We start from the raw sequence: 19,804 nt of genomic DNA on the forward strand, positions 1-19,804 counted from the left end.
CCTATTATCTGAGTTTAAGGTAATTGCCCCTAACTGCCTTGCAATGCTCAAACCTTTTTATTATATTCTTTCTCATAATTTTTCAAAAGGGCAACGCTTATTCACAAGCTAAAGTCCCTATCTCTTTCATCTCCTTTTTCTGAAAACGAGCAAGCAAAGCAATTAAGAGCCCATGGAAAACCATGGATGCAAAGGGTGCCTTACACCTTCCCTTTGCATAAATTACCCCCCGAACTTAGATTTCTTTTAAAAGGTTTTTTTTCTGTTTCTTTTTGCCTTTCCGAATTTGTTTGGATAAAATAAAAGTCGGTGGCGACTCTTGCTTAACCGCGACATTTTCGATTATTAAAAAGTCAGTTCACCGTATTACAGCATCTAAAGCAACTTTGTTTCACCATAGTTAATTTGATCCCCTAATATTTGGGTGTTTTCCTTTAAATAATTTTTTTCTTCTGAAATTGCTCAAACACGACGCACCATTATGTGTGTCAAATTTCCTGAATTTTGCTAATGTGACATGCGTCAAAATCATGTAATACTAAGCGTTGAGTAGCCAGGCGCAACATGATATTTTCAGTAGCCTATAAGAAATTTTGGTTTCATGAACTTAGGGAAAATAGATGATTTCTTCGTAGTTCTTATTTTCTTCCAATTTTGTGTGTAAGTCTCGCTCCACTTCTTATCATTGTAAGTTTCCACCCTAAAAACACTATATAGTTTTTTTTGTTAGAGTGATTTTGAAAGGATTTAGCTTTTTCAAAAATACTCTGATTTCTGATTAAAACCTAAAAACACACACACATTAGTATAAAAGATAGTAAATATAATGTAAAACTTACTGAAAATTATGTATTGACTGAATGTCATCACAACCACTAATTTGAATAGTTTCTTGTCCTCATTGCAACTGTACATGACTAATGATAATTTTTAAGATTGACCCTACTTACCAGAATACTCTCATATTCATGCCCAAGCACAACACCAAAACAATATTTAAAAGCGCTTTTAGGGTCTTTAATATCGCTTTTAAACTCTATTAAAGTTGCAGCTATTATAAGTTTTCTACCTATAATAGCGCTTTTAAAAGCTAATAAAATTGGAGTTTTTAACAACGTTTCTCCCAGAGCGTTATCATAGCCTAATTTTTTATATCGAACACTTGCTTGATTTAATGACGCTTTTATATAAAAAACCATTATTTAATAGCATTTTAAAAAAGTGATATCGTAGAACTCGTTTTTGTTAACACTTTCAAGAAAAACCCTATTAAAGACTTTTTTTTCTGCAAACAAAAATAACACAAAATGCAAATATCATCATTATTACATATAAGACATGGAATAAATTTTTATTGATAGAAAATAAATTACAAACCATACAAATCACTTTTCTTTTATGATATTCTCCATGGTAAACTTCTTTAAAACAAGCCAACAATTTGCATGAAATATAAAACATTTTAAAAATAATAATACCATAATATAGGTAGAACTTTTGAATTTCATACAAGAATCCAATATAATTTTATTAGACAATTTCTCTTTACACTCTTATACAATAGGGTACATCTCTGAAAACCTCAAAATACCTTTGGATTTATTCGGAGATAACGCACCAAATCTTATTTTTTAAACTAAAATTTAGTTCGGAGATTCATCTCCGAATTAACCTATAAAAATTCAGAGATGTATCTCCGAATTTTTCTCAATCCTATACTACCATCATATACAGTTCATTATGTTATTTGAAACATGAATGTTTTGAAGACATTGATGGGTTTTACTGTTCATGTTTGATTTATCTACTTTGCAAGATCAGTTATACATAAGAATTTTATCTTAATAGTCTAGATTTTCTTCTCGAAAAGGTTACTTGTCCTAAAATGCAGGTCGTTATATTTTATTTATCATCAATTTTTTGTTCATGTCATCTATTTATTTGTGGAATAACTGACTGAATGAGGAATCTTCTATACCTTTAAATGATTAGGATGTTTTTGTTGATGTCAGTGTGTGTATACCCTTTAATTGTACCGTGTCATATATATGTTCTTCACTTTTGTAGCTGTAAATTTTTTTGAAGTTCACATAAAATCAATCAACTTTCATTTGTATGATGAAATTGAAAAATGTCTTAAACTATGTGGCGGTCATGGTTATCTTACTATCGGTGGTCTACCTGAATTATTGGCAGTTTATGTTCTTGCCTGCACATATGAAGGAGACAATATTGTGCTGCTTTTTTAGGTGTATTTTAGTAGATACATCTCCGAATTAACCTCAAATAAATTCGGAGATGTGTCTCAAAACTAAATTTTAGCAAAAAATAGAATTTAGTGCATTCGTGATGTTTATGTTTTTATTTGTTGATAAGTGTAAACTAAATGAACTAACCCTTTGGTTTTTCGATATAACCGAGAGATTAAAATATCAGATTTCACTATAAAAGCATTTGTCAAACAAATTTAAACCTAATCCTTACTTATATGAAGCCACCCCAAACTCGCATGCATCATTCTTTGGGATGGATTGCAAGACAGAAAAAATCTTCAATGTTCTTCTATCTAGAACAAAACATTTTCTACCTTTGGAATCTATCTCATATAATGGTGTTGATGTTGTTGTATTTTTGCTCATTTGATAAATTGTAAGTGCAGAAAATCAATCTTGCTTCAAAGATTTGACTTTTATTTTAATTTTAGTATTATGTGTAAACAATATAATATTGGATAAACAATGTAACAACTTTAAAAAAAATTATACCCACCCCTCAGTTTTTTTAATAAACCGAGATAAAAGTTACGTTAGTTTTGAAAATAATAAAAGTGGAATTGCTGGGGTTCGATTCCATGTGCATATAACTATACCCCATGATTTTTTAATCACTGAGGTGTTAAGTAGAAACTTTTCATGACTCCCTTTGTTACCTCGCTACATTAGCCGAGGTAAAACACATTTCGTGTCTGAGGTTAAAATCGTTATTTGTGGTAGGAGTTTTTGAGATTTTGAACATGTTTTGAAGAGGGAGTAATCCTAATCTTGCGGATATGTTCCTAAATTCTTACAAACCAGGCTTAGTATCCATTAAAATCAAGAATTTACTAAGTCTCAAACCACCAGGTAGGCGAGTCAAACCCACCAACTTAGTCAAAATGATCAGTATGTCAAAAACTATAACTTGGTCATCTTGTACTTAGTATTTTTTTCCCACCTCTTTTACACTTTCATGTCGAGAATTGAGTTAAAATTCTTAGGCTAACAAGTAACAACTATATACAACTAAAACCTATACTAAGGGAAATCCCTGTTTCAGTTATCCTGAGGCTTAATAAAATATTCTCAAGTATTTTTGTCACACTTCCAAGAAGACTTCTTTTTCCCAAAATGGAAAAGGAAAAAGATCCCCCACAATAATATACATGAAAAAGTTCATCATTTACGATAAGGTCATTTATAAAAACCCTAAATTGAGATTATCCAAAGTTTATCACGGGGCGACCTTCTAATTCCTTACCCCTTATAAAAACCCTAAATAGAGAAAAATTGAGAGTTTCAAACTAATTTCAAGTGGAATTTGAAAAGGTTTGAAAACTGATCAGTGGTTTTCACACATATATTTACCGTTGTTTTTAAGTATGTTTAAGTTATGTTATTGAGTGTTTTATTTCTTTATTCTACATTTTATGCTTTGGTTGTGTATTTTACTGTTTGCAGGCTTAAAGGAATAAATTGAGACAAATCAATGCCAAAAAGTAGAAAAAGGGGAGTTTCGAAGGAAGTGAAAAGTCAAGCTACATGAGGTCTGACACGACCACCTGTGTCACCTGAAACTGGCCGTGTTAGGATGAAGCGTGGCCAAGAAAATGCAAAAGAGATGAAAGTCACGGGGCTGACACGACTCGTGTTAGCAAGTGTGAGATCTGGAAATTTTCAGCATGTTTCTCATCGTGACAGGTGTGTAGTATTTTGATCATAACTAGAGCTTCGTAACTCCGATTGACGCGGTTCCGGTGGCAAAATTTCGCTAACGAAAAGGGCTACAACTTTGATGAAGAACACAAAGCCAAATTATGAAGTTAAGGTCTCACACGGACCGTGTTAATCAACACGGCCACCCGTGTTGAAATGTGGATGGAAATGCGAGTTTGAACCAAAGTCAGAGGATCAACACGGGCTCCCGTGTGCAGGAACACGACCCGTGTTGATGAGCGCGGGCTGAATATGTGTTTATAAGCTTCCTTACTCAAATGGGATTATTAAGGGTATTCTTGGCATTAGGTTTCAACCGGAATGGAAGATTGATTATAAAAACAACTTTAGGGCAAGAGAGAGGGGACTTTTTGGCTAGGAGAAGACACGATTGAAGATTGGAGAAAACAAGGGTTTGGGAGAGAAGAAGGTCTTCATGAACGGAAGTGATTGAAGATCAACTTTCATCTCAATTCTTGTAATGTATCTATTTTATAATTTGTTTTCTTTGAACAATATGAGTAACTAAACCCTAATGCTAGGGGGTGTCCCTGATTTGACTCTGTAATGATTTTGAATTCCTGAGTTCATCAATAGATTTGTTTTCTTATTTAATTTAATTGTACAAGGTTTTTATGCTTTCTTTGTCGGACCAACAAGATTGATTTACGGTTAACAACCAGCTGGACAGCGGTTGTTAAGGTTTTTGTACGATTAGACTATAGTAGATATCACCTAGGACTAGGGATACCCTATAGTTACCGGTTAACTCTGGATAACATAAAGGCTTGATTTCATCATAATTCTCTAAGGACTTAGGAGTTAGGATGAATGTTCAAAGGTTTTCCCACTAAGGACTTAGGGGAAAATAATCTAAAGGGCGGTAATTAAAGGTTATGAACTTGTTGAAGAGATCTAAATCCAAGGTTATTACAGGAAAAATCACACACTATACCCCTAGCATAATACTCATATTTGTTAAAAAGTCAATTTACTTTTCTGCTTATTTTAATTATTGTTTAGTGACAATTTGCAAACAAAACCCCAATATTAGTTTTTGTTTAATTGATCTATAATTTGAACTCGATATTACTACGCAGTCCTTGAGATCGACATTCGGGGAATTTCCCTATTATTACTACAGAGGCAAAATAGTACATTTGATATTTTACCGATCAAAAACCTACTGGTTCAAGGAAGTAATAGGGCAAATGAGTCTTGATATTGTGTTGTAGGAATAATAGAGAACGTGAATATTGTTTACTGGCTCTGATAATGGTAAACTTGTGGCAAAGAAATTGTGTTGTAGGAATAGTAGAGAACGTGAATATTGTTTTTTTTACAATTTTTTAAATAGAACCTATAACAGTGTTTCTAAGGAAAAAACTATATATTACTACCTCTGTTCCTTTATATAAGAGACAATTCACTTTTTAGATTCATTAAATAATTAATGTATCTAGTCAATATACATACCAGATACATTAATTATTCAATGAACCTAAAAAGTGAAATGTCTCTTATATAAAGGAACGGAGGTAGTATTGATTTTATTTTATAATAGCGCCATACAAAAAGGGTTATTAAAGGTTTTTGTCTAATATTTTCAATAATGCTTTACAATAAAGCGCATTAAATTAGTGATATTATAATTAAAATTGTATACTGAAGTCTTATTTCCATTCTCAAACTTTAAAAGAGATGATTGCAAAGAAGTTCATCCAAGTCAGTTCTACCCAAAGAAAATTTAGAAAAAGAAAATTCTCTAAATCAAAGTAGACATATCATATTATCTGACACAAACACGCTTGCTTCAAAATGTTGTTTAAGTTTCTTGTAAAATATTATTAGAAACCTAAGCAAGATCTTATCCCTTACTATGATCCTTCTAAATATAGAAGACTTATGGGCAAAGTTTAATATCTCACAACTACTAGAATGGACACATGCTTTGTTGTCCAATTCGTCAATTAACATATCATCATCCTAACAACCTCCTTTATCATACATCTACAAGACTTCCCTCGTATCTTAAAGGATCTCATGACTTAGGCTTATTCTTCCGTGCTATCTATCATATAAGAAAATTTATTGTTGGGGAAAAGACATTAATGCCCTTATTACTTCTAAGCTTGACAAGTGGATGTCTTCTCCATCTAGATTTCAATTGTTTTGTTCTCTACTCATTATTATTGTTTTGCTTCTAAACTTTTGATCAACTCATAAAATAACTTTTTGGTTTTGGTCTTGGTAACCATGTCCTTTTTTCCAACTTCACACTCTTCCTTTTAAATCACTACTTTCTTGGTTACAACTTCTACTTCTTTTTTTTTTTAAAATTTTATTTTGGAGAATAAAGTTAGATTTCCTCTTTTTGTTGTAGGTGTATATAAAACGTAGATCTCCTCTTTTCTTTTGATTTTGGAGCATAAAGTTAGATTTCTATTATTTTACTTATTGACTCTAAAATTATATTATATTCATATTAATTAATTAATTTATGTATTAATCATATAATATTTTTTTGTGATAATGAGATATTATGAGCTGGATTAGTCATTAATATAAAATATTATTTTTCTTACAATATTAAATATTTAAATTTTATTTTTTATTCAAAATATTTTTATTAAGTTTTTTTAATTACAACATTTTAGGATAAAAAAGTATTTTATTATGTTTTTTAATGGTGAAATTAGATAATAGGATGGATAAGAAAATATGGGGCGGCGTGTTAGAAAATAGTGGGTTTGTGTGTGAGAGAAGTTTGTTAAATAAACTTTTTTATCATAATGTAAGACAAAACATGTATGATACATTATTTCTAATGTAGTAAAAAACATAATAATATTTATATACGGGCAAAAATACATTATTGTTTAACATATTTTTATATATGACAGTAACTTTATTATTGATTCAAATATTTTTATAAATAATGTCAAAACAAAAATAATATTTATAAACGGGGAAAAGCATATTGTTTATTAAAATATTTTCATATACAAAAATATATTATTGTTATAAGCGGTAACAACTTTACTATTGATTCAAATATTGAATAATTTTTCACACTTAAAAACATTTATCTTTGCATATTAACGGAAGCCTGAAGTTAATGATCACAATATTGCATATTAACGGGAACCTGAAGTTATTGATTATTTGTATTGAATATTAACGGAAACATGAAGTTATTAATCACAAAATTGAATATTAACGGGAACCTGAAATTACTGATTAAAATATTGAATATTAACGGAAACATGAAGTTACTGATCAAAATAGTGAATATTAACGGAAACATGAAGTTACTGATCACAGTATTGCATATTAACGGGAACCTGAAATTACTTATCACAATATTACATATTAACGAAAACCTAAAGTTACTAATTATTTGTATCGAATATTAATGGGAACATGAAGTTACTGATCACAATATTGAATTTTAATGGGAACTTGAAGTTACTGATTAAAATATTGAATATTAACGGGAACATGAAGTTACTGATCAAATAGTGAATATTAACGGGAACATGAAGTTACTGATCACAATATTGCATATTAACGGGAACATGAAGTTACTGATTATTTGTATTGAATATTAACGGGAACATGAAGTTACTGATCACAATATTGAATATATTAATGGGAACTTGAAGTTACTGATTAAAATATTGAATATTAAAGGGAACATGAAGTTACTGATCAAAATAGTGAATATTAACGGTAACATGAAGTTACTGATCACAATATTGAATATTAACGAGAATCTGAAATTACTGATTAAATATTGAATATTAACGGGAACATGAAGTTACTCATCACACAATATTGAATATTGAAGTTTCTGATTCAAATATTGAATATTAACGGGAACATGAAGTTACTTATCACAATATTAAATATTAACGGGAACCTGAACTTACTGATCACAATATTGAATATTAACGGAAACATGAAGATATTTATCAAAATATTGAATGTTAATAGTAACATGAAATTACTGATCAAAATGTTAATTATTTTTCATATACATTTTTTCTATTAAAAAATATACATCTTATACAACAGCGCGTCCCGTACCAGAACCCATGCGAACGCACGAGTTTATTACTAGTTTCTACTTAACAAGAAGGATTTTAGTGATTTTGATTGGACTACCTATACCCCCTCCTAAAAACTCATTATTGTATTTTGTATATTTCTAAGTGATTATTTAATTAATTGGCGTTTTAAGAAATAAACCACTGTTCGCAAATCTTCCTCATACGCTCAATATATGACCTTAAAACACTGTTAAATTGATCCTTGCATAAATACAAGCAATGTATCCACTCCTCTTAATAACTCAAATGAATATTCTATTTTCATATGCATGAATTCATTTTCTCTACAATATTAAAAAATTGTTTCTTAGTTAAACTTTTTTTCTAAATAGCTAAACAAAATAATAATTTAAAGATATTTTAATTAATTTTAATAATTTGAAATTAAATGCTAACTAGTTATTTAAGACACAATATATATAAAAGCTTCATGGGTGATAATATTATTTGTCTATTGTTGGATAGTTGCTAGTCAATAGAGTAATCTTTTTTGGGACAGCTCTATATTGGGTTGGGGGCCGCGCAATGCTTTGAAATTGAGGTGACAAGTATATTTGTTTGTGAATCAGAAGAAATAAGGACAACATGGAATCGAAGTCGGTGACTACGGAGGAAAATATGGAGCACGTGACTGGGCCCTCTACAACAAGTTCCGTACGTCAAAGCTCATGAAATCAGAGGGCCTTTCATGTTACCAATCTTTATTTTGTTGTTTGCATGTTAACTTCTTCGCATCTTGTTCATGTTTCAACTTTGAACATGCTTGTCTGGCTTGTATTTTTTGGCCAGTGGTTTTGTCTTTGCTTGTTTTGTAAATATTTGGGGGAGCATCTCATGTATTGTGCATGTTTTTTTTGTGAGTTTGGTAGTTGGTAACGGGAATAGGAGGATTTGATTTGCATGATTTGTATGATTTGATTTGGTAATTAAATTTGCTTATATATGACACTAATAATACTTTTTTTTTTCCATATATTTTAACAACTATTTAAATAAATTTTTGTAGGATTTAATACATAATTTTAATATATGATACACCATCTATCTAAGAGTATGATGTGTCAACAAATTTGTATTTATTCATTAATGATCTCATAGACCACCTTTATGAAAATAAAAATTACATAACCACTCTATAAACTAGAGATTCACCTTATCTATAATTACACAATTAATTCACTCATATGCTACGTGATACCACACTATTTAATTTAGGCATACAAGTTTTTTTTATATGTACCCCCTTTTATTTGCACCTAGATAATCATTGGAACTAGTAGCAGGGAATGAGATTGTCGGGATACGAGCAGTGAAGCAAAGACGATATCATCTACTCAAGTGGTCGATTTAGTAAATTCATACATGAATGTTGGTGTTTATCATTAGGTCGATTAAAATATTTGTCAGACCTTAAAGATCAACTAACATGAGGGTAAATAAAATCTATGCTCCATCAAAACGTTTGGAAGACTAGCACAACCATCAAAACTACAACTCCCAGAAAGGTGAATTGATACATGGAGATTCACCACATGAGATACATATGGATGGAAAGCAATGTCATATCCTTCAACGTTCTTGTTCAATAAGAAGCAACGAGGTAGAAGAATCAAATATATGTGACGCTTGACAATCCAGGAACTACGACTAGACGCTAGAGAACCCAATTGGTGTAAGGGAAACACGTACCTTGAAACTTAAAAATACAATAGGTCTTATTGAAAACAAAAGGAGGCAATTAAGTCGCACACCTCAGATAGACAACCTTCAAGGTATCACTGCAAGTTCAAGTTCAAGAATTAAAACCTTATCATTAGGCATCATCCAACTCTCCTTCACTGTCGAGAATAAAGAAGAGTAGATACCGAGACAACTCTGGGTCGTAGTAATGGAAAAATGGACCCACATGGTCACCTGACCTATTTCAACACAAAGATGAATCTCCTAAAGGCATCTTACACTCTTAAGTGCATTGTATTACCATACACTCTAAAGAGAGATGAGCAATTATGGTTCTCCCACCTCTTAATAAGATCTATTCATTTTTGGAAGTAACTAGAAAAGAAGTTCATTTTGAGGTTCTCCATGAGTCAGACAACACATTGAAGTTTGTCCTCCTTTATAAATTCAAGAAGAAACAAGAGGAGTCTTTCAACTCCTTCCTAGATCATTTTAATGATAAGGCATCCTAGATCAAGAAGCTCAACCTACTTATGGCATTACACACATTGTTGACAGGCTTCGTGCCAGGTCAATTTTCTGACATGATAGTACCACATAAACCACACATTCTTGTGTCCTTACACACATTGTTGATAGGCTTCATTCCATGTCATTTTTTTGACATATTAGTACATCAAGCATTTGACATGTTAAACGAGCTCAAAATGATCTCGGGAGGACTTGCAAGAGGAACACCTTTCAATAATGAAAGAAAAATGCACCTAATAGCCTTGAAACGATCATGTGTCTTCACATAACTAAGAGTTCATTCCCTTCTATTAGGGTTTCTAAAAAATATTTCATGGACTTTGATTAGCATCAAGACGATCCCATAGCCGTGTCAATAGGTGTAGAGAAACACAACATCAAGCAGAGTCTAATCAATCACGACAACTCAAGTAATATCATATTTTGTGAATAATACAAGCAAACGTGACTACCCGAAACAATCCTAAAGCCTTATAACGGGATGTTGGGAAGATTCTCAAGTGAAAACACTAAAGTACTAGGATTCTTAGAAAATATGACGACCTTCACAACAAATTTTAGTTTCTAATACAATTCAATCCAAATCACTCGTAGTAGAAGTTACATCTACCACATATGGAAATGAAATTCCACTTGAGAACTAGAAGAATGGATAAACGCAAATTGATCATCATGTGGTAAGAAAATTATACTTTAATAATCTCAAGAGGCATCACAACCGTTTTTCCTAGGATGATAAACCATTTTGTCAAACGATTATAGAGAATAATGCAGATTCATATTGTTATACTTAAGAGAATAAAACAACCATAAGCCTTAACCTATGGATAAGTCGAAAGAGGTAAGATTTCAAGTAGTAACAATGTAACCAATATCGATACCAAAATTCCACCTGAAGAAGAAAGTACCATGGTCTATACACTGATGTGAAAATCATACTTATTTTCATGAAGCTTGGCTAACATGCCCAACATCAGTCTAAATGAGGTATCCTATCTCCTAACCTTTGGCCACATTTTATGATATAAATGAAGAAGAAAAGGAAAGTAGTAAATGAGAACTGAGTTTTAGTATCGTGAAAAACCTCTAAAGTTGGCCAAAGGATATTTCTTTCGAGAAATATGTTGAACAATGCAAGTGCCTCCAAAAACAGCAGGAGGGAAGGGGTGGATGAATTATGATTTTTAAAATTCGAGATTAATTTTAAAAATTCTCTTCTCAAAATCAATTTATGTCATATAAATAGAAATAAAGTAGTAGAAGGATTAAGAAAGAAAGAATTAGGGAGGAAAGATTATTAAATAACAAAAAAAATAAAGCGACTAGGTTAGAGAAATTGCACCACAATTTATACAAGGTTCAGCCTACCACTTGGCCTACTCTTCTTCCCAATAATTTTTTCTTGAGAGTTTCACTAGCAAAATGTCTTTAGCTTTTAAAGATATGCACACAAACCTTCTTAAAACAAATGAGATATTTTACACATGATGATCCCGTAAACCAAATGGAGTTTTTAATAGGTTGAGCTCATGAACGAAGTAGATATTTTAATATCCTAATCTTAAGAACCAAGCAAATATTTTACTAAGACAATCTCAAGAACCGAACAAAGATTTTACCAGGATAATTGCAAGAACTGAACAAAAAATAAAAAAGAGAATCACACTCTTGATGAAGAACAACTGAAGGACGAACATCAGTACAACTAAACTCTCATAAGTATTTTTTTACTCATAAGGCATTAAGAAAACATTAGTGAAAGAATAGAAAGGGAGTATAAAGTGAGAAAGAAGAGATTCAAAATGAATTCTGGTGTATTTCGTAATGAGGACCAACCCTCTATTTATAGGAGGAAATATGTTTCAAAAAGGAAAATGATCTAGGGGCTTTTTAATGCATCTAATCGATTAAGACCTAGGGTTAATCGATTAGATAGGCCAAATATATAAGGTTTTCAAATCTGTCGTCACTAATTGATTATAAGCTTATTTTGACGTTTAAGAAGCATTATGAAAAATTTAATTGATTAACCATAGTGCATTAATCGATTATTTAGTGCAAAAATAACTCCTAAATGTTTAAACCAAATACTAATCATTTAGGTATGTGCTTAAAACATTTTTAGTTGAGTTTATACAATGAGAAAGGCTTCAAAAACATTTGTGTGTGTGTGTGAGAGAATTGCCTTAGTATCTTAGGAGTTACTCTTATGATCTTACAATACATTAATCACGCAGACCCATAACCACACGAACTTTCACACTTCCTCTCTTTTGCAAACTTGAAGCTTCAAGATCACTTGATTCATCATTGATTCAACACTTCATGTGATTCTTGATTCTTCTAACTGATGAGGCATAATATATCTTCTTTGATATACACCATCATCAGAGGTTGCTTGACCAAAGATCAACAAGGACTCCACCGAATTCCATTTGACATTAGATTTTGTCATCATTAAAACCAATGTGATCATCTGCTGATAGTTGTATTTGCAAGCACATATATCCACATTCTCCTCCATTTTGCAAGCAGACATATCTATTAGTGTTGGGAGAGAAAATCACTATATAGTAACTTGTGTAAGTGATGTTTTCATTGTGATCTATATTGTAAAAACAAGAAAGTTTTGTTGTCTTAAACTTTAAAAGTATAAAGGTCACAAGTTGAACCTAAGATAAAAGTTTGGTGTGAAAGATTTTAAGTAGAACCTGTGATAAAAATTTAGTGTAAAAGTTGCGAGTTGAACATGTGTTAAAAGCTTGGCTGATAACGGAAAATCTTAAGGTGTTATCCCTGAGGACTGAACATAGATCACAGGGTTTTGGGGCGAACCAGGATAAATCTAATGTTTTCCTTCCCATCTTTATTTTAACTTTCTTTTCTTTTCCATCTCCTTCTTAGCTCAAGACTTGGTGAGCTCCAACCTCTACTCCAACCTCTGGTTTTCAATTTTTAGGTCCTTCACCCACTGTTCAACATCAAATAGTTCCTATGATCCAACTTACAAGTCTCCTTATATTTTCTTATGCTATGTTTGGGAGTTTTGAGGGAAGGGGAGAAGAAGGCTTCTGAAAACGAATTTTTAAAAAAATATTTGACATTTTTTTGAAAAAATGATTTTGTTTAGAATGATAAAAGAGTCATTATTATTATTACTAAAATTTAAATTTTCAAAATAGTATAACAATCTAAAAGATATTTGAAAAATTTATGTAAGCCCTCCAAAACCCTTCAAAACCTCCTTCAATACAATTTTTGAGTTCTCCCATTTTATGAGGTTTTTGGTATTATGAATAAAATCAAACCCTCCTATCCAAAATCTTTTTATTTTTTTCATCCAATTATTCCTATTTTTCAAAGTCCTTCCCCCTCCCATCCCCTCCAAACTCTCGAAGATAAGTATATAATTCATCCTCCATGCAAGTATATATTGTCTTGCAGCAGAGGAACAATTTGCCCTCACAGTTCCAAAATTATGAGGCGTATTCAAAGAAAATATGTTCCACCATGCGCCTTTCTCCTCTCCTGCCCACTCTTATTTCTAAGGAACAACATGGTTTCATCCCGGGAAGAAATATTCGAGACTGCATTTGTTTAGCCTCGGAGGCCATTAATGTTTTGGACAAAAAGAGCGCTATCGGTAACATTGCTATGAAGATTGATATAACGAAAGCGTTCGACACCATCAGCTGGGACTTCTTGCTGAAAACTTTGCAAAGTTTCGGTTTCTGCCCAATTTTCTGTCAGTGGATTATGTCCACTCTGCATTCAGCTCACCTATCCATATGCTTCAATGGGGAGCTGCATGGTTTCTTTCAGTGCGGTAGGGGCGTCCGTCAAGGCGACCCGCTATCTCCGATCCTGTTTGTCCTTGCTCAAGAGGTGTTGAGTAGGCAGATTAGCGCTTCTGTCATCAATGGATCTTTAAGTCTCATCAAAGCCTCTAAAGATAATTTTGTTCCATCCCACATTATGTATGCCGATGACGTTATGATATTTTGCGCTGCAAGTTTGAACAACATCAATACATTAAAGTCTATTTTCTCCAAGTATTTCGAGGCTTCGGGACAGCTTGTCAATCCGGCCAAATCTTTCGTCTTCATGGGTAAATTATCCGACATGTCCAAGGCTGATATCCTTGCTGCCACTGGTTTTCAGTCTGGTTCTCTACCTTTCTCTTATCTTGGCATTCCCCTTTTCAAAGGAAGAGTCAAGACTTGCTACATTGCTCCAATTGTGGATAGAATTCTGGCCAAGCTTGCTTGTTGGAAAGGCTCCTGTCTCACTATGGCAGGAAGACTTACCTTGGTGAAGTCGGTGATTCACAGTATGTCTACATACTCGATTAATATTTACAACTGGCCTACGGCGTCGATCAGAATCCTTGAAAAAGCTTGCAGGAATTTTATATGGTCCGGGAATGTTTCGTGTAGGAAAATGTGTGTGGTTTCTTGGAGCAAGACTTGCCAGCCTTTCGCGAATGGGGGTCTCGGCATTAGATCTCTGTTTTGGCTGAACGAAGCAGCTAATTTGAAGCTGTGTTTTGATTTACTTCATAGCGACGCCGACTGGGCCATCCTTCTCCGAAATAGAACGGTCAAATCTCACGGATTTATAGGCTATCATATTTTCTCCTCCATTTGGACCAGCATCAAAGCCGAAGCTTGTAATGTCATTCATAACTCCTGTTGGATTGTGGGCTCTGGTGAGAATATCCGCTTCTGGTCAGATTCTTGGACCGGTTCGCCGCTGATAAATGTCCCGGGCCTTGATGCCTTATTGCATAAAGGGATTAATCCTAACATTAAAATCTCTGATTTGGTCTCGCATGGTCAGTGGTGCATTCCCTCTGATTGGATCGACTGGTTCCCGTTCCTGTTGCATCGCATTAATCCCGTCTTTGCCCCGGAGCCAAATTCGCCTGATGTTAGGGGCTGGAAGCATAACGTTTACGGCGGGCTATCTTTGAAGGACGCTTACAAATTCAAAGCTAATCTCAACTTGGAGGTTCCTTGGTGCAAGGCTATTTGGCATGCCGGTATTCCTCCCAGCCGTTCCATTTTAGTCTGGAAGATGATTCACAAGAAGCTCCCCACGGATGATTTTATTATGCGTAGAGGTATCGCCTTGGCATCCCGTTGTCCTCTATGTCGTGAACAAAGTGAATCTTTCCAGCATATTATCTTTGATTGCAAATTTTCTAAAGGTCTTTGGATGTGGCTCATGGGCAAGTTTCAAATCTCCTCTTTCTTTTCTTCTGTTGAGGAGTGGCTGGACTACTGTGGTCGACCCAAACCTCCGCAAGTTGTTTTGCTCCATTGCGCTGCTGTTGTGAATCTGCTTCACCTCTTGTGGCAGTCCCGCAACTCCGCTAAGCACCAGTGCCGCAGGCCCTCCATCTCAGCTGTTATGGATCAGCTTATGTTCCATGTTCAGCTTGCCGGTTCTGCGTCGGTTAAAGGATCTTATATCAGCATCCAGGATTTCTCGTTCATTAAATCCTTCAAAGTGAACATAATCCCTCCAAAGGCCCCTTCGATTAGAGAAATTTTATGGTGTCCTCCTGCTATCGGTTGGATTAAAGGCAACTGCGACGGTGCTTTCATTCACAATAATGCTAACGCAGGTGGGGGTGGTATCTTTAGGAACTACAAGGGAGATTTCATCCTTGCCTTTGCGGAGCACCTCAATTGTGAATCCTCTGTTCATGCTGAATTTGGAGCGGCTATTCGTGCCATGGAAATTGCGATTGAGCGTGGTTGGCCTAAGCTTTGGCTAGAAACAGATTCTTCTCATGTGGCCAAAGCTTTCACCAACCATCTTTTGGTTCCGTTTACCTATAGGTCCCGTTGGCACAACTGCGTCCTTCATCTTAACTTTACTCATCTTAACATATCTCACATTTTTAGGGAAGGCAATTCTTGTGCCGATTTTTTGGCGAATTTCGCGCTCGGTACCGATTCCATCTCTTATTTCGAATCCATACCTTTGGGTATTAGGAAGGATTTTGTAAAGAATAGGTTAGGTATACCTTTCTTTAGGTTTTCGTAACTCCGGGGCTAACGTGTTCCCCTTTTTGTACCGTTTCTTTTGATATATATATTTAACCTTATTCAAAAAAAAAGCTCGTACTTATCCATTGATGATCTCAAATATATTTCAAGATAAAGTAGAAGTTGCATGAAGCAAGTCAGATCACTCTTCAAATAATGGACTCATCCCTATGGATCGATCACACAATTTCATCTTCTAACTATGTATTGTCTAACTTTTTCATCAATATATCTTTTGCATGTATCCCTTCTCACATTCAGATAGCATTGGGATTATAAGTAGGAATGAGACGGCCAGTGAAACACAGTACACACCACATGCTCATGTGGTTCATTCAATAAATTCATACATTTCATACATGAACAATTAAACTATTTTATGTTTGCATAAAAGATGTTTGTGGAAAAAGCATCAATATTACTAGATATATTTAAGTTGGATACTAATATCTTTAGTATAAAGTATTTTAAATTTTAAATTTATTTTAAAATAAAATAAAATAAAAAAATAATGTAACATTAAATTATAATGCTCACAATTTAAAAGTGGTGTTTTATGTGACTTAATCGTAGTCAGACAACCAAAATATACACTCTAATTTATAGAAATTTTAATATTTCAATTTTCAAAACATTAAATATACAGATTATCCAGATATATTTACTATTTTAAAATCTTAACCACCCTCGGGGCACTGTCTAAATAATATGTTTGTTTACTTAGAGTCTGTTTGGTAAGACAAAAAAAAGAGCTTTTATCTTTTAGCTTTTAGTTTTTAGCTTTTCAGCTCATATTAATAAAAAAGTTCTGTTTGGTAACTCTATTTTAGCTTTTAGCTTGTAGGTTTTTTACTAGCTTTTACCTTTTTTTTCAAAAGCTAATTGAAGTAGCTTTTGAGCTTGTAGATTTTAGCTTGTGAGTTTTTCTTCCATTAATACCCTTATTATTTTAACTAAAATATATTATTACTCTCATTAATTAAAATGCCATTAATGTCATTTTGTATTTATCAGCTAATGAAACAGCTAATTTACCAAACACTCACATTAGCTTATCAGCTATCAGCTACCAGCTATCAGCTACCAGCTACCAGCTAAAAGCTACCAGCTACCAGCTAAAAACTATCAGCTATCAGCTAGTTTTACCAAACAGAGCCTTACTTTAAAAAAAAAACACATACTCCGTATACCGGAGGCAAAGACAATCAATAAATGCATCAACCAAAACTATGAAAAATAATGTTTCCCAAACGGTAAATGCTACTGCACATGCCTCGATCCTTTCATGGTTAATCCAATCCAATGCTTCACAATCTTTTTCTTCCCTCCACGTGCTTCCTTAGTGGCAATGTTTCAAAGACAATAATTAAGGAGGTTGTGTGAAAGTGATTTGATAGAGATAACTTAGGACGGTGTGTGTGACTGTTGATGAAGCTGAAATCCAAGTAAAATTTATATTGTCTGACACAGAAGGTGAGAGATAGTGGTGCCCATATCCAACCCCACAAACACAAAGCATTCATATTTTCAGACTTTTCATCCCTAAACCGCTCCTGCTCCTCGTTTTTGTTCTTCCAAACGGAGACAACTCTTGTTTACAATTTGCAATGCTGACTATACCCAATTGTTGTTTCAATTACAACACTGTCTCTCTCTTAGGTTTGACTATGTGTAACGTTATTGTTACTCCCTCCATCTCATAATAAATGTCCTATTTGAACAATGCGCGGTTTTTAAGAAAATGATTGGATGTGTTGGTTTTAGTAAAAAAGTTAATGTCATTTACTAGAATACCCCTATTAATAGTAGTTGAATAACGTGAAAATTAATAAATAGGGGTATAATAGTGGAAAAATAATAATGATTGATGCATTGGAATTGTAAATGGACAATTAATTTGAGACAAGGAAAAAATGCAAATGAGACACTTATTATGAGACGGAGGGAGTATTAAATAAATGTAGGACCAATTTTTGGCTCATGGTTCCATTCTCCTACTTGTGACTAGTTTGCCAATGGGTTGGTTGTGTCTATGTGTTTTTCAATGTTAACATACTTTGAAACACTAAATCAACTAAATCATCAATAGAGTAATGGGTAGTTTTGATATGTAACCATCGAGGGGCCTCTTCAATTGATTTCAATCTCTGTATTTGAAATATGTAAGAACATATAATATGTTCTTTTGTTTTTTCATTGATTTGTCTCCAATTATGTAGCTTAGTGTTTTTTTTTTAAATAGGCAATGATTAAAGAAATCGCACTAGGGGTGCAACCCTTTTACAAAATTACATAAAATTAAAACAACGAAGCGGTAACTTATACCACTCATAATAGCTAGAGCAAAGTTTTGGCGCACAAGATCTAGCTAACCAACTCCACGATAAATACACCACATTACAAAACACCAATTCGAAACTAAAAGAAGCTTGGTCGAAAATGATAGAGTTGCGCATTTTCCATAAACTCCAAGCTAGAGCGACCCAAATGATAGACAACTTCTCCCTATCCTTAGCTTTCTTGACCACCTCTTGAACATCCAGCAGATCTTTAAACTGATTCAGCGAAAAGAGAACATCCTCGCCTAACCAAGAGTAAACCCTCTCCCACACTTCCTTCGTCACATTGCAGTCAAAAAAGAGGTGACCGATCGATTCCAGAGAAACCCCACAAAACACACAACTCGAATTCTGAATGTTAACAACTCCTCTAGCTAACAGAGAATCAATAGTGGGCAGCCTTAAAATAATCAATCTCCAAGCAAAAATTGCAGTCCTTAGGGGAAGATCCAATTATGTAGCCTAAGCTTAGTGTTATTTCATTGATTTTTCTCCAATTATGTAGCCTAATGGTTTAAATTGAGACGCCAAATCAATTTGATGAAGAAAATCTAATCTCATCTCAATGATTATTTTACGTGAACGGGCTTCGTGGCCACAACAGTAACAATGTGATCGAGTCTTGGAGCCGGATTTTCTAGAGAGAATCTCAATTGTATTTTTTTTTATGATTGATTTATTTACTATTTCTATTTTTTTATCATTAGTCGTTTTGACATTTTCACACATATTAAAAAAAAATTATTGTATGAAATAGAGAAATTATAAAAGTTTTATTAAATTCTTTGTCATTAATTATATGGAAAATACAAATTTAAATAATTTAAATAAATATAATAATAAATGTTTAAAGATATAATAGAAAAAAATAATATTAATAATTTATTAAAATTGTAAAACAACTTATAATTTAGCACACTTTTTTTTTTCAAAACGACTTATAATAAAAAACAGAAAAAATATTAGTCTATTGTCAGAGTAAATTATTGTCAGAGTCGTTAATCTACTCCAGCTTCACCAGTTTGTGGTTTTCGTTTCGAGTACCTGCTAATAATATTTTATTGCCTATAAAAGAACGATATTGTAACCATGTGGTAGTGTATTATAACTTCGGA

Source organism: Vicia villosa, linkage group LG2, assembly GCF_029867415.1.
Source record: "Vicia villosa cultivar HV-30 ecotype Madison, WI linkage group LG2, Vvil1.0, whole genome shotgun sequence".
Classification (NCBI taxonomy): domain Eukaryota; kingdom Viridiplantae; phylum Streptophyta; class Magnoliopsida; order Fabales; family Fabaceae; genus Vicia; species Vicia villosa.